The sequence below is a fragment of the Trachemys scripta genome, chromosome 2, assembly GCF_013100865.1.
Source record: "Trachemys scripta elegans isolate TJP31775 chromosome 2, CAS_Tse_1.0, whole genome shotgun sequence".
Classification (NCBI taxonomy): domain Eukaryota; kingdom Metazoa; phylum Chordata; order Testudines; family Emydidae; genus Trachemys; species Trachemys scripta.
Window position 1 is genome coordinate 22,255,420 of NC_048299.1, and position 16,853 is coordinate 22,272,272.

The following is a 16,853-nucleotide window of genomic DNA, read 5'->3' on the forward strand; positions in this document are numbered from 1 at the left end:
TGACTCTCTAATATCCTGGGACCAACATAGTAGCAACCACACTGCATACAATACTCTAGATAACAATTTGACCACTCAATGTGACCTATTGGAAGTAAGTTATTCACCTTATAGCAGGGGTTGGCAACCTACGGCACGTGTGCCAAAGGTGGCACGCGAGCCGATTTTTACTGGCACGCTTCTGCCAGCCGGGGTCCCGGTCCCGCTCAGCCTACTGCCTGCCTGGGTGAACGGAATCCTAGGCCGGCAGCGGGCTGAGTGGGGCCAACGGCCAGGACCCTGGCTGGCAGGAGCCGGCAACTGGAACTCCAGACCGTCAGCTGGCTCAGCCCGCCGCCGTTCTGAGGTTCCACCCACCAGCCCTGCTCAGCCGGCTGCCGGTGTAGGGTTCTGGCCGCTGGCCCCTTGCAAGCCGGGGTCCCGGCCCTGCTCAGCCCGCTGCCGGCCTGAATGGACAGAATCCCTGGGCGGCAGCCGACTGAGCGGCAGCTGGGACCCCGGCTAACAGAGGCCGGCGGATGGAACCCCAGACCAGCAGCGGACTGAGCGACTCAGCGCGCTACTGGTCTGGGGTTCCGTGTGCTCTCTGCCCTAGGCCGGCAGCGGACCGAGCGAAGCCAACGGCCAGGACCCCAGCTGGCAGCACGGGTGGCAGACAGAACCCAGACCGGCAGCAGGATGAGCCGCTCAGCCCTCTGCGAGTCTGCTATGTTGCCAGGAAAGCTTCTCCGGTTGGCATAGGCACTTCATCTCCCTGAGAAGCAGTAACTGTGTTGAGAGGGCAGCCCTTCTGTCAAAACAGCGCTGTTTACAATGGGCGTTAGGTCAGTATACCTGTGTCACTCCGCGGTGTGGATTTTTCACACCCCTGAGCAACTTAGTTATACTGAGTGCGTAACTACCCTTACAGTTAGGAAGTTTTTCCTCATGTCAAACCTAAATCTCCCTTGCTGCAATTTAAGCCCATTACTTCTCGTCCTGTCCTCAGTAGTTAGGGAGAACAGTTTATCACTTACCTCTTCTTAACCATTTACGTACCCTCCTCAGTCTTCCCTTCTCCAGACTAAACAAACCCAATTATTTTCAATCTTCCCCCACAAGTCATGTTTTTTAAACCTTAAATAACTTTTGTTGCTCTCCTGTGGACTTTCTACAATTTGTGCACATCTTTCCTGAAGTGTGTTGCCTAGAACTGGACACATCACTGTACTTCAGTTGAGGCCTTATCAGTACTGAGTAGAGTAGAAGAATTACCTCTCATGTCTTACTTACAACACTCCTGCTAATGCGTCCCAAAGTGTTGTTCACCTTTTTTGCAACAGTATTACATTGCTGACTCTTATTGGGTTTGTGGTCCACTATAATGTCCAAATCCTTTTCTGCAGTACTCCTCCCTAGACAGTAATTTCCCATTTTGTTTTTGTGCAATTGATTATTCCTTAAGTGCAGTACTTTGCATTTGTCCTTACTAAAATTCATCCTATTTATCTCAGGCCATTTCGAATTCTAATCCTGTCCTCCAAAGCGCTTGCAACATCTCCCAGCTTGGTGTTGTTCAAAGCTTTGTAAGTGTATTCTCTATGTTATTACCCAAATCACTTAAGACGATATTGAACAGAAATGGACACAGGACCAATACCTGTGGGACCCGACTTGATATGCTCTTCCACTTTGACTGTGAACCACTGATAACAAGATGTGCACCCACCTTACAGTGGGTACATCTAAGCTATATTTCCCTAGTTTGTTTGAGAAGGTCATAGGAGACAGTACCAAAAGCTTTACTGAAGTCAGGATATATCACATCTACTGCTTCCCCACATCCACAAGGCTTGTTACCCTATCAAAGAATGATTTTAGGTTGGTTTGATATGATTTGTGCTTGATAAATCCATGCCAACTGTCACATATCACATTATTATCCTCTAGGTGGTTATAAACTGGTTGCTTGATTTGCTCCATTATCTTTTCAGGTACTCAAGTTAAGTTGACTGGTCTGCAAGTCCCTGGGTTGAGCTTATTCCCCTTTCAGTAAATGGCTACTGTATTTGCCCTTTACAAGTCCTCTGGAATCTCTCCCATCCTCAAGTTCTCAAAGATAATTGCTAATGGCTCAGATCCTCTGAGCCAGTTGCTTAAGTATTCTAGGATGTATGTAGTCAGGCCCTGCTGACTGGAAGGGGTCTACTAAGGGCTGGTCTACTTTAGAAAGTTAGATCAACCCAGCTACATCTCTAGTGTGAAAAATCCAAACTTCTTGAGTGATACAGATAAGCTGCCCTAAGTCCCCATGTAGATAGTGCTAGGTCAATGGAAAAATTCTTCTACTGACCTAGCTTCCACCTCTCTGGGAGGTGGATTAGCTACACCAATGAGAAAGCCTCTCCCGTTGGTGTAGGTAGTGTCCTCACTGAAGTGTAACAGCAGCACCGTTGCAGCATTTCAAGTGTAGACAAGCCCTATGTAATTCTTAGCTTGTTCCTTCACTATTTCAGTCTCAGAACCTACCCTATTTATGCTGTTTTTCACTGCGTTAGTCATCTGATCACTCCTAACCTTTTCAATGAAAACCAAAACATCCCCAACCATTCAACACTTTGGCCATTGCTGTATCTTCCAATATTGGCTATCCCTCCTCATTTGATTAATGGGCCTACCTTGTCCTCAGTCTTCCTCTTACTTCTAATGTATGTGTAAAATGTTTTTTTACTCTTGATGTCCCTAACTAGTTTAATCTTGTTTTGTGCCTTAATTTTAATAATTGAAGGTCAAATTAGAAAAGGTTATAAATCTTGTAAGTACTTATGTAGTTATCTAACTTTCTTCAGATTTATCAAGGGCTTATTTTAGCAAAAACTAGACATTAGTTAAATGGTAAAATTAAATAGTGACATTAATTTTGTATCTTCAAAATAAGCCCGCTCTTTTCATATTAATCTCCACTATCCTAACCCAAGAACAGCTAAATGGATTTTGCTTAAGTTTAAACAACAATTCACCTTTGGGATGAACCAAAGCAGGCATTTCATCTGAAAAAGAGAACCCAAGTACAAAGTGAAAACATGGGTGGTAATAAAACTTGAGTTACAACCATCTATAGTTTTTACTACTCGAACTGCAAGTCAACATAACACGTGCAAAAGGTCAGCTACATTATTAGCAGTCTTTGCAGGAAGGCAAGGACTGAATAATGCTGAATGAACTACTTACAGATTTCAGAATATGACCCTTAACATTGAACTACCATTAACTTGAAAACTTGAACCTACTTTTTCCCCCTCTCATCTTTGTTGTAAACTTTACTTGTATGTAGTCAGTTTTACTATCTGGAGTAAACATGAGCATGGATGTGTAAGAGTTTAACATGTGCACAATCAGATCAGTCAGATTTGTTATTTAAAAACCATGCAAACCGCAAAACAATGCTCCAGGGCTGAAATCTTGCATACCTGTTTTCAGACCAGAGTAATCAGCCCTTAAAAATAATGCAAATGCTGACAACTAACTTTAGCACTGCAAACAGCAACACCATAAAACAAAAAAGCTCACTAGAATAGAAGATCTTTTCATTGCTCTTCCAGCAAAGGTAAACAAATATATATTTGAATTTAGCTCTTTGCATAAATCCCTTTCTTCACAAACTAGTCTGAAACCAGGTTAAGGGAAATTTTTCAAAAGAAGCCTTCAACATAGAAGCTCACTTCCATTAGTTACCTTAACATAAGAATGCTCTAGCTGAGACCTTTCAAGAGGTGCATGTGTTAATTTTTTTTTTTTTTACCACCAGAAAACTGTCCCCAGATTTCCTCCTACCTTCCCACCTGCAAGTCAGAAAGCCCTTACTACATTCCCACTACAGTATGTATCACAGACACTATATTCACTCACATGCCTTTGCTTCTGCACTAGACCACTGCATTAGCAGCTAGGTCAGTGGTCTCCAAACTGTGGGGTGCACATCCCGGGTGGGCATGGAAGATCATTCGGGAGGTGGGGCAGGGAGTGCCACCCAGCCTCACTCTGCCCCCAGCTGCAGCTCTGCTCCCGGGCCAGCCCCCAAAATGGGGAGGGGGTGCCACCCAGCCCTGGCTGCAGATCTGCTCCCAGCCCCAAATCCACTTGTCACCCCAGACCTACCCAGGAGCTGCAGACCGACTCCTGGACCGAGGGGGTGGGGAGGTGGCACGAGAAGCACAAAAGCATGAAAAGTTTGGGGACCATAGCTGCAGGAGCTTCTCCATCTCCTGTGAAAGCACACTGTACTGCACTCTAGGAAGTTAGTCGTAGTGCAGTGTCTACAGCAGTGTTTCCCAACCAGTGTGCTGTGGCACACTAATGTGCTATCAGAACCAAACAAGTGTGCCATGGAATTATTTGAAAAACTACATGCGAGAACCAAAAAGCCGCCTTGTATTTTAATTAGTATGGGAGCTGGATCACATTCTGTGCTTTTGCTCTCTGGGACAAGACCCCTTTCATTATTATACATGAGTCAACCTCTCTTTGGGGAACGGAGTGTAAGATAGCAAATCTGAGTCCTGTGGAGTGGAGGCACGGGAGGGGGAAGCTGCCTTCTGATCAGCCGTCTGCCTCACTGCTCTGCCTCCTCCAGGGGAAGAGCAACCAATCATACTCCATCTTTCTCCCCTCCCCTTCTGTGATCAACAGGTCCTGTCCTCTGCCCCCCACTCCCTTCCTGCAGCCACCAGCCGTGGGGGAAGAGGTCCTGAACGCCAACCTGGAAGGGGAGCAGAGATCCTGCTGCAGCCCCCCAGGGCTGGGAAAGGGGAAGAACCCCAGGAGAAGCAGAGGGGTTGAACTGGGTGCTGGTTGTGAGGTGGAGGAATTAGGGAGGCACAACCCGTCTGGGTGGAGATAGAACTGATGGGGGCCAGAGAGCAGAATTGACTTGGAGATTGTGGGGCAGAATTCATTGCTAGGCAGGGGGTGGACAGATGTGGGGGTGAGAACACCTGCAGCAGGGGCCAAAATCCTCATTCCCAATACATTTGGTAACATAGGCAGCACTAAACACACCAAAGATTGGTTAACTGCCCCAGCCTATCGTTAGACTGGTGAGGGGAAAAAAAAAAAAAAGCATCTTTGTAAATAACCACGTTTTGGGGGCCAATACTGATTTCTTGGGATCTGGTGGTTTTTTTGGATCTCTTCAGGTTGGCAATACTCTGAGAGGGACTTAAGTATACTACATTTAAAAACAGCAGAGAGTTACACACGCTTGGGAAGACTATTTTGGGAATAAGAAGAAATGATTACTCATCTCAAAATATTATTTTCAAGTGCGCGTCATTCTCTCCACTGAGCATGCTTTTGTCCAGAATTGTTATCTAGCTTTAATGTTAGTTTCCACTGCTAACAACCGGCGGTAGCTATGTCGGCAGGACAGCGCCTCCCGTCAACATAGCGCTGTCCACTCCAGTGGTTTTGTTGGTCAGGGTTTTTTTTTTTCCCCCTCTCCCATACCACTAACTGACAAAAGTGCTAGTGTAGACATAGCCTTAATTACTCCACCTCCACAAGAGACTTGGAACTTAATTCAATGTTGTTAGGTCAACATAGAGGCAGCGTAGCATTGCTTATGTTGACCTAACTGGCCTCCAGAAGATGTCCCACAATGCTCCACTGTGACTGCTCTGGTAAACATGTTCAACTCTGCTGCACAGTAGCCAGATACACAGAAAAAAAGCCCATCCTGGTTAAAGGACCAGGAACTTTTGAATTTCCATTTCCCGTTTTTTTGGTGGGGAGCGCTCAATTGCACTGCTTATCATGGCAGCTCCAATCTCAAAAACTGGAGTACACAGGAGGTGATGGATCTTATTGGTTTATGAGAAGAAGAGGCTGTTCAGCCACAGAAACGTAGACATCCAAGAGCAGATTGTGCAGGGCATGAGGGCCAAGGGCTACACCAGGGACACACACCTGTGCCGGGTGAAGGGGGGGGGGGGGGAGGAGAGAAAAAGAAAAAAAAAAAAAAAAAAATAACCAAGGAACTGCGGCAGGTGTACCAGAAGGAAAGGGAGGTGAACAGTTGCTCTGGTGCAGCACCGCAGACATGCCACTTCTACAAGTAGCCGCATGCAATTCTCAGCAGCGACCCCATCATGACCCCCAAGAGCAGCTTGGATATCTCTGAGGAGTCAGTCCCAGGCCAGCATGGCCAACACTGAGGTGGTAGTCTTGGACAAGAAAGAGGAGAAAAATAATGGGAGACAGGTGAGCAGGGTACCCATTCTTTCCAAGAGCCAGGAGCTGTTCATAACCCAGAGCAGTCCAGCCAGTCACAGAACAGCATTGTGGTAAAGTGTGATGCTGGGGAAAGAACCTCTGGTGAGTATGCAATTTCAAGTTATACTCTGAGATGACATGTTCTTATATTCTATTTTTTATTAAAGTTAACAAGGTGCAGTACAGTGCCTATCTGCTTCCCAGTGGCCGCACCAGCTAGACAGATAGAAAAGACTCTTTATATACACAGGGATGGCCCAGGAATCCACTATAGACATCTCCAGGAAACTTGTGGAAATACTCTGAAATCTGTTGTAGGTTTCTGGGGAGGGCTGCCTTATTTCTTCCACCACAGGAGGACACCAGTGAGCAACAAAAGATTTGCTGACGTAAGTGCTAGTGCAGACAGTGTTAGGCTGAAGAATTTTAGAAAATTTCAGTCAAAACTTTTCAACGAAGCGAAGCAAAACAATGCATTTTTTTCTACTGTACTAGTGATTGAGACCTTTACCTTGAAAGCATCTAGAGTCACCATGCTTTGGAGCAAGAGCTTAATCTTGCAAAGGCCCCACCAGGGATGTGTTCAGTGCCATCCCTGTGAAAGTCTGCCAAAATACAAGTTTCTTGGGGGAGGGGGGGCGGGGGGGGCAGCAAATAGTTTGCAAGTGCTGAGTGGAGACAAGTTTCAGCAGCTAAATTTCTCCCAAACATTCTGGGCATAATGGGCATAATCCAGGCTGGGTCTAAACAGAACTTTCCCTGCAGCTCTGGGGTGCCAGAGCTACGCCCATACGGGGGAAAAACAGGCAGAATTGGCGGGGGGGGGGGGGCGGGGAAGGGATAACTCAGTGGTTTGAGCATTGGCCTGCTAAACCCAGAGCTGTGAATTCAATCCTTGAGAGGGCCATTTAGGCACCTGGGGCAAAAAAATAGTTGGGGATTAGTCCTTCTTTGAGCAGGGGGTTGGACTAGATGACCTCTTGAGGTCCCTTCCAACCCTGATAGTCTATGATCTCCTATGCTTTTGATGACTACCTCCATCATTCACTCCTCTCTCCCAGGCAACATGAAGCAGGATGCTGCTTGACACAACGGCATAGGGACAAGAGCAGGACCTGGGTGGGAGGCAAGATGGAAGCTAGGAGAGCTGGAAAATGGGGTTGGCTGGACAAGGAGATTAGGATGAGAAGCCAAAAGAGTGGAGACTGGGACTGGCTAGGTGAGAATGGGACTGGGACAAAGAGCTAGGGGTGGGGGAAAAAGAGAGAACTGGGACAGCAATAGGTTGTAAGGCAAAGGGCAAAAGGAGTCATGCTTAAGGAAAAGTGGGCACACACTTCTGCCCATAGAGTACGCATCCCCCGAGAACCTGGAATGGAACCCAAGATCTCCAAGTTTCACTAGTCTTCTGCTGTCAGCAAATAACTGTGAAACCCACCAGCAAAATTTATGTCACATCCTCTTTAGAGCTGGTTCAGAGGAGGACAACCATTCATTAAGGTGCATGAAGTAGGTAGATGCTATAATGATAAGCACTACAGAAGAGCCCATGAGAAAAATAATTCTATCTTAAGAGCAGAGTTTGAAGAGTGTGCAATTGATAAGGCACGGGGGATGCATCCAGAATAAGGAGAAACAAAAAAATATTGAACAGCTACTTAAGTAAGCACTGGCCATCCTGTGCATTGATGAAGACAAGGCTCATGGAAAAAAATAGTCTGACCATGTAATTCAAGAATACATCATAATGCACATACACAAAGGGGACAAATTAAAGTTACAAAGGCAACCTCAATTCTAACTTTGGAGCAACCTTAATGTTATTTCAACAGATTTTTTTTAAAAAAAATTTTTTTATATATATATATATATATATATATACACACACACACACACAAAGTTTTTAATACAGTATTTTGTTATTTTTAAAAATAAAATGAATGAATGCAGGTTAAAGTTTCTGGTTTCAGGTTAAACTGACTTGCACACTTCACCTAACAGATGAAAGCTTAGTTACTGATGGAATCAATAGTAGTGACTTGTGCATTTCCCATACTAGCCAGAGATTAATTTAAAGGGATGCCATCAGCTCAAGTTTACTCATTTCTTTGTTTTTTGTTTTTAAGTGGTTCAGGTACTAGACCTCCTCCTGAGCCCATGTTATTTTGTGGTTTTACAATTACTTTTTTCCCCCATCTGATTTAAAGGGTTTCTTTTCTATATTGCGGTAAAAAAGAACCACGCAAAGTAAAATTAACTATATAGGCAAAGACAGGGATGCTATATGCAAGTCTTAAATGCACAAAATAGATGGAAGATAGATGCTTTTTCATCCATAATAGTCTTTGCATGTTACTTGCTGATAAAGTTGAGTAGGATTTAAACTACTAAAGTTAAACATTTTAAAATCAGCAGGTCCAGCTAATGTGTATCCAAGAGTTTCAAAAGAATTGTCTGAAGAGCTCGTTGGATCATTAATATTGGTTTTCACTAAGTCTTGGAACAGTGGGGCAGTTCCAGAAGATTAGGAGAAAGCTAATGGTGTGTCAATATTTAAAAAGGGTAAATGGGATGACCTTAGTAATCATATGCCTGTCCATCTGGCATTGACTCTGGAGCAGCTGACACGGGACTCTTAATAAACAATTAAAGGAGGGAGTGTTTAACTTGGTACCTCACAATATTTTTATTTTAAAAAATTGAATATAAAATTAACACGGCATGCTTTAAACAGACAGGTCTCAAAATGTAATTGTGACCAGGAAATCATCAATGACCAGCTGTGTTTCTAGTGAGGACCCAGAGGCAACCGCTGATGACCCTTTTGCTATTTAACATTTTTATCAGCAACCTGGAAGAAAACATAAGATAATCACTGATCAAGTTTGCAGATGACACACAAATTAGGGGAATGGTCAATAATGAGGACAGGTCACTGATATAGAGCAAACTGATTTTCTTGGTAAAGCTGGGTGCAAATAAACAATACTGTTTTAATGTAAATGTATACATCTAGGAAGAAAGAATGTCAGCCATACTTACAAGATTGGGGACTCTACCCTAGGAAGCAGTGACTGAGAAAGATCTGTGGGTCTGGTGGATAACCAACTGACCATGACCTCCCAAATCAACACTGTACCCAAAAGGACTAATGCGATTCTTGGATGCCTATACAGGGGAATCTCGAATATGAGTAGAGAGGTTATTTTACCTCTGTTTTTGGCACTGATGCGACCACTGCTGGAATACTGTGTCCAGTTCAGGTGTGTACAATTCAAGAAGGATGTTGATAAACTGGAGAGAGTTCAGAGAAGAACCACGAGAATGATTAAGTATCAGAGGGGTAGCTGTGTTAGTCTGGATCTGTAAAAAGCAACAGAGTCCTGTGGCACCTTTAAGACAGGACTCCGTTGAGAATGATTAAGCCGTTAGAAAACATGCCTTATTTTGACTGAGCTCCTTGAGTATTTAGCTGAACAAAGAGAAGGTTAAGGGAGGGGAGTTGATTACAGTCTTAAGCATCTACATGGGGAACAAACATTTAATAAATGGCTCTTCAATCTAGCAGAGAAAGGTATAACATGATTCAACATCTGGAAGTTGAAGTCAGACAAATTCAGACGAAGGTGTTAATTACCCTCGCTGTTAATTTTTTTTAACCAATGGAACAGCTTACCAAGGGTTATGGTGGATTCACCATCACTGGCCATTTTTAAATCAAGATTGGAAGTTTTTCTAAAGATCTTCTCTAGGAATTATTCTATGGCCTGTGTTATACAGGAGGTCAGACTAGATGATCACTATGGTCCCTCTGGCCTTGGAATCTAGGAATTAAGGAGACAGTGTGCCTTTAATGTTCTTTTTAAAATGGGTTCTGCATTTAGGCTGATTTACACCCTGGAACTCACCAGACTCAGGATTCAGCACACAAATAATTTTAGACTGATTTTTTTTAGTTTTAGATCTTTCAAAACTGCTGGCCAGTTCCAGATTCACTGTGGACTGCATCATTTCCAGGAAGAACAAAAAAACATTACTAATACATTAAGATGCCCAGCTCATGGGACCACAGATTTTGCATATGGTAGTTTTAGTTTTTATAATAAATTAATACCAGAGGGCACTATGATCAAAGTGGTTACAGGTTGCTTGAGTTCTGAAGCAGTCCACAGAAAATCCACAAACATTGTCTCCTAAAACCTACCAGCCAACTACTGAAACCCCCAAGATGCCCTTTAGCTCAGCATTTTCCTCTCCAAAATCTGAAAGCACACCACGCCCCTTCCCCGCCACCCGCCCCTGAGGAGATCTACCTTCTCACCTTCTACAAACTGTTGCCTGAGCCTGATGGAATGTAAGTGGATGGCGATCCTGCAAGCGGTGGCCGCAGATACTGTTGAAATTGCATCTACCCAACAGACCACCATGACTGAGATTCATAGTGCATTACAAGCTCTACTCAGATGGATGAGTGAAGCAGAACAATTTCTGAAGTGGATGATGTTTTCAAACCAACCAACTACACGTTATGAAGAACTGGAATGATATCAAGATTATTAAAACCAAGCTATCTGATCAAGACATCCATCCATGGCAATGTAATATCCAGATTGTGGGAATACAAAAAGGTAAACTTTCTGAATTTGTTCCCAAACTGCTAACATGCCTTAAGATTTTTGTTTTGATATGCCTCAGGCACACCAGTTCCTTGCCCCCAAACCAGTTCCAGAAGGTCAGCCTAAAGCACTGGCTGAAGTTCCTGAAATTTATCACTAAGGAGCTCATATTGCAGAAATCCAGAGGGGGGGAAAAGGAGCTGTTAAGAACATAACAGTCATACCAAGTTAGATCAATCGTCCATCTAGCCCAGGATCTTCTGACAGTGGCCAGAAGGGAGGGAATGAACAGAACAGGGCAATTTCAAGTGTTTCCTCCCACATCATGCAGGCCCAGCTTCAGGCAGTCAGAGGTTTAGGGACTACATCTTGGCTAGTAGCCACTGATGGACCCATCCTTCATGAACTTATCTAATTCTTTTTGGAACTCAGTTATACTTTTGGCCCTCAAGTTCCACAGGTTGACTGTGCACTGTGTAAATAAGTAGTCCATAAGGAAGCACCACCTAATAAAGCAAATATCACTGCTTTATTAGATGGTGCTTCTTTATAGAAGAATGTATCAAGACTCTGTTGGTAAAAGGTGATTACTATAGTTGTAATGTTTGGGCCCCGGGGGTTCTGAGGGTCTCCAAGTTTCACCTCATGCAGCAACCCCCCACCCCCCACATGTCAAGTGTGTATTTTGGATGTTTAAACAGATTTTTTTGATTGTATGGTACTAATTACTACTATTTCTCTCTCCACTATCTTTTCCATTTTGTTTTTTTAAACTTATTTAATTCTTTCTCCCCCCTTCCCTTTATCCTCCCATGCTGGAAATTTCCTTCCCACTCCTGCTGAATATATACCGGGAAGCAACACTCTACCCCTGGATTATATAACTTTTGCTGTTTAGCTATGCAAGAACCATACACTGCTCAAGAAAATTTGCAATTTCTCATTTATTCACAAACTGACTTTATACTTTAACTGGTACATTTTAACAGTGAAGGCACCCATAATTAAAAATGTTTCCTGGGATATAAAGGGTTTTAATAACCCTATTACAAGATGCACTCATTGCTAACGCTGACATTGCTATGCTCCAGAAGAATTTGACAGAACTTTAAGATAGTAATCTGAACAGAGATTGGATAGGCCTCATTTTTTAGTTGCTTTAATTTTAAAGTGAGAGACATTGCTATATTAATACATAAAAAGTTCAATGAGCACAAGGGCTGACAATGAGGGCAGATGCACTGTCCTGAAGGCTGAAATTGGCAATTCTGTAATTATCTTGCCAATCTCTATGGGCCAAACAGAGATGATCCCAAATTTTTTGATACTTTTTGATGAATATAAGTTACATGAGTCAGATCCAATTATTACAGTTAGAGACTTTAATGAAACTCTAGACCCAGTCTGATAAATTTCTCCATCTCTATACACCACCAATACCTGTCAGGTCCTTCATATATAACATGGCTGATTCTGGCTTACAAGACATGTGGCAATTATAGTCTTTGTCTTTAGGATTGCCCAGTTGTGTTTTGGTTTTTTTGTTTGTTTTTTTCCGCAGCACCTCATTCAACACATTCAAGATTGGACTATTTCTTACTTATTGTAGTACTGTTATGTTGTTATAGTTGATCATACTCCTATGCATGTCTTTTAGGCCTACAGGGTATGTACACTCCAACTAAGATGTGGAGATTGAATACCTCTGAAATTTGATATGTCATTTGGCAACTCCAGTGAGAGCAAGAACTTTTTTTTCCCCTTCCTTTAAACAAATGTTGCCATTACTTCACCAGCTGCCACATTTTGGGAAGCCATTAAAGCCTTCATCAGAGACTGTATTAACTATTATGCGACCTTTATAAAAAGGAGTGGAAATAACACAATTGATACCCTTAGTAAAGGAAATTAAGACCTTGGATGAAAACTATGCTTCTGCCCTCTGCCTAAAGAAACTCAGAACCCTCATCAAAAAGGTATGAAATCAACAAACTTCTGCCCCAAAAGGCTGAGTTTACATTATTTTGTTTGAAGCAAAATTACTGGGAATCTGGTGACAGAGCTGGCAAGCTATTGGCACACAGGCTAACAGAAATGAGATTACTGTCCTGAATAGCAACAAATTATATACAACAGTCGGATATTAAACAATTAAAACAGTTTTATTTAAAGCTATGTTTAGCTGAAGAGGGTATTGGTAAAGATGACTTACTAACTATTTTAGTGGATTGCCTATGCTACTCATCTCTAACTCTCAGAAGGAACCTCTAGACACCCCACTAGAAATCACAGAACTGACCAAGGCTATAAAAGAAATAAAAGGTGGGAAAGACTACTGGCACACACTGGTCCCCTATTGAATTTTACCAAAAGTTCTCTTAAACTTCAACTCCTAGATTAACAAATATGGTCAAGGAGGCCAGGAATGAGCAAACTTTCCTACCACTCTAGAGAAGCTGTAATTTCAGTTATTTCTAGACCTGGAAAAGACCTTGGATTATGCAGTCATTATAGGTCAATTTCTTTAATCAACTGTGATACTAAGATTTTAAGCAAAAGTTTGTTATGCAGTTGGACAAAGTTCTTATGTAATACACAAATCAGGTAGGCTTCCTTTGTAAGGGACATGGCTCAGATAATATGTGTCAATTGATATTATTGCCGCTTTAAGAGATTCTAAAGAATCCTTAGCTGTCATTTCTTTAGAAGACGATAAGGCCTTGGACTGCATAACCTGGGACTAATTTTTCATGTAATATCAAAATTTTGATTTGATAACCAATTCATTGCTTGGATGGAGCTTTTCTGCTCTAGCCTGACTTACAGGGTAATACTGATTGTATTATTTCTGCCTTATTCCCATTACGGAGAGGTCTGAGGCATGGCTGCCCCCTTTCTCCTATTCTGTTTGTTTAGCTTTACAATGTTTAGCCATTTCCATCTGGGCAAATCAACATGCCCATCCTGATACAATGGGTCAAAGAGAACAAGTTGATGCGCTACGGTGGGTGATGCTCCTGTATTTGTCTCTAAGCCTGATACTGCTATTCCCAATCTTCTAACCACTATTAATACGTTTGGACACCATTCCGGACACAAAATTAATTGGGGGTAAATGAGAAATCTGAGGCATTAACATAGATGCCCAAAGGGTTTTCATCAAATCTGGACTTTCAATGGTAATCCTCTTGCATTAAATAATTTAGGAATATTGATTCCCAGTAATATTCAAGACATCTCTAAGCTAAATATAGAACCAAGTGTTGCCCACTTTAGTGAGATTGAGTTCATAAACGCTCAGTTTGTAGGGCAAAATTAATATACTGAAAATCAATGTCCTTCCCAGAATTTTGAATGTCCTGAGCAGTCTCCCTATTTCTATTTCTCAAACTTATTTTAAGGAAGTTTCTTCAGGGGTGCAGGTAAGAAATCTAGACTGAATAAATTATAGCTCCCCCTATCTCAAAGGATTTTGTTTTCCAACCTGGCAAATTCTCTCCTTTTCTTAAGCCAGGCATCTTTATCGCCATTAGATAGGACCTCACAGATAGCATACCAATAATTTTTTCAATCTCCCCTGCTTCAGGTATTGTAGGACTGAATTATAAATTTGGCAGCTCCAGAGCTCACACAATAGCAGCTGCAAGGCAAGGTTGGTCAAACTTGGCTACAAAGTTCTGCTTCCATCCATTCTTCTTTGCAGAGGCAGTCCGATGGACCAATCCTAGCCTTAAAGTCGACTGCAAAACCTTGATACAGAAGGATTGGAGAGAGAGAGGAATTATGATTGTGTTGCAGATAACTGACAACGATTAAGGCTGTGTGTCTGTCACGGAAGTCAGATTCCTTGACTTTCCACGACTTCTGCAGCAGCCTGTGCAGCTGGCTCCACGGTTGCCTGACCAGCTCAGGCAGCCCCTGGGCCAGCAGCAGTTTGGTGTGGGAGGGGGTTCATGGCTGGGGTGGCACTTACCTCGGGGGGCCTCCCTGGAAGCAGCTGGCATGTCCCTGCAGCTCCTAGGCAGAGCAGCCAGGGGGCTCTGCGAGCTGCCCCTGCCTGCAGGCACCACCCCTGCAGCTCCCAGCCAATGGGAGCTGCAGAGACGACACTCATGGGGGGGCAGCGTGTGGCGCCCACGACCTCCCCCTCCAGGAGCTGCGGGAACATGCCAGCTGCTGCACACAGCCAGATAGGGTGCCTGCCAGCCCCACCACACACCCCTGCACCAGTGGCATCCCCAGAGTGCCACCCCTCCCCCAGAGCACCCGTGGCTCCCTAGCCCAAGTTTTAGTTAGGGGATATATAGTACAAGTCATGGACAAGTCACAGACCATGAATTTTTGTTTACTGCCAGTGACCTGCCCAGGACTTTTACTAAAAGTACCTGTGACTAAAATGTAGCCTTAACAATGATCAATTTAAGCCACTTGTAGATCTTCAGCAACAATCAGGCTTGCCCTGCCCTGGAGCATGGAAATATCTCCAGCTAAAGCATTTAATGACAGATGTTTTTGGCTTGTATGCACCAGGAGTTCCAGAACCTTTTATTATTTTGGAGAAAACTTCTTGGATTTATTCAGCCAGCTGTATCCTTTTATGATTTTCTGGCCTGAAAAAAACTCTGCTAAATATTGACAATTTGAGATTTGATTGGAATAGATATTTGGATACAGAACTAATCTCCAACTCAATGGAATATAATTGTATCTAATATTGAAATACTATAGACCTGAGAGGAAAGCTTATTCAGCATAAATGGCTTTTTTGAACATACTGGTTCCCCACCCACACAGGCGAATAGTAATGGGCCTCATAAATGAGGACCTCTGTTAGAAATGCAACTCCTTTTACATTAGTACATATGTTTTGGGAGTGCCCCTGTATCAAGAATGTCTGTCCTATGACCCACCTCATACCAAATTTGATATTAGATGCTAAATTTCATTCTTGGATACATTCCTGATACCTGGAGGCTACCCATTAACAAGACATCTTGGTTCCAATTGCACAGCTTTGGTCACTAAAAAGATTAATCCTGCAAAAGTGGAGAAGTCTGTCCCCACCAAATACTGATGCCTGGCTCAGTGACATGGCTGACCGCACAGCTAATGAACTGGCACTCCACAGAAAGGAAATGCCAGAAAAATTCAAAGCAATTTGGGCTGACTCTTTAGAGGTCTATGATCAAAGCAGACCCTCAAGATCGATATGTTGCTTCCTCTCCTCTCCCTTTATCCCAATCTCCTTTATTTACTATGAATATTATGAAGAATCTGGTATTTTGGTAGATTTGTAGTACTTGGAAAAATTAATTAAAAAGTGCATCTTGTCCTGCTCCTTTAAGCTCAGAGATGCAGCAAGTTGAGTGTGCCTGACTTCCCAAATGGATACATTCTAAAGTGCCAACAGCAAACACAGGCCGAGCTGGAGTCTTTACAAGACCAAGAAGAAGAAGAAGATATACTAGTAAGTTAATTATGTTGTGAAACCCATTCTCACCTGCAGCCGTATTCAGCATGTCTGTAGTTAGATCAATTTTAGGTTTTCTGTTGCATGCCACATTTAACAAAAAAATGCAGGAGAAAGGTGTTAGTGCATTGAATTATGTTAATTTCAATTATATTGCACACCTGTGTACCCCATCTTTCTCTGGGGGCAACACACTCAGAATTTCCAACTCCAAGATCCAAGAAATACTGCCACACTTGGGTCCTTTGGGTGAGGAGACCCAGAAGTTTATGCCAGAGAAAGAACTGCCTGGATGAGACCATATACATACTTGTTTAAGGTGTCTGGTAACAGCACTCTGTGCCTGGAAGTCAATAAGGAAAACATACACCTGCAATAAGCAGTTTTAGATTTGCTTCCCATGCTATTTCAGCTAAATCTATTTTCAAGCTTGACAAAGCATGGAAGACTATGTACATAATGATACACACAAAAATTGCTAAACAATTAAGTTTACTATACATAATATACCTGACACA

At 42.9% G+C, this 16,853-nt stretch overlaps 1 protein-coding gene across 1 annotated transcript in view; it reads right to left on the minus strand.

The window, feature by feature from the left end:
• Positions 1-16,853, minus strand: part of LARP4B (La ribonucleoprotein 4B) — a 102,427-nt gene that overhangs the window by 70,579 nt on the left and 14,995 nt on the right. The window lies entirely within an intron of this gene.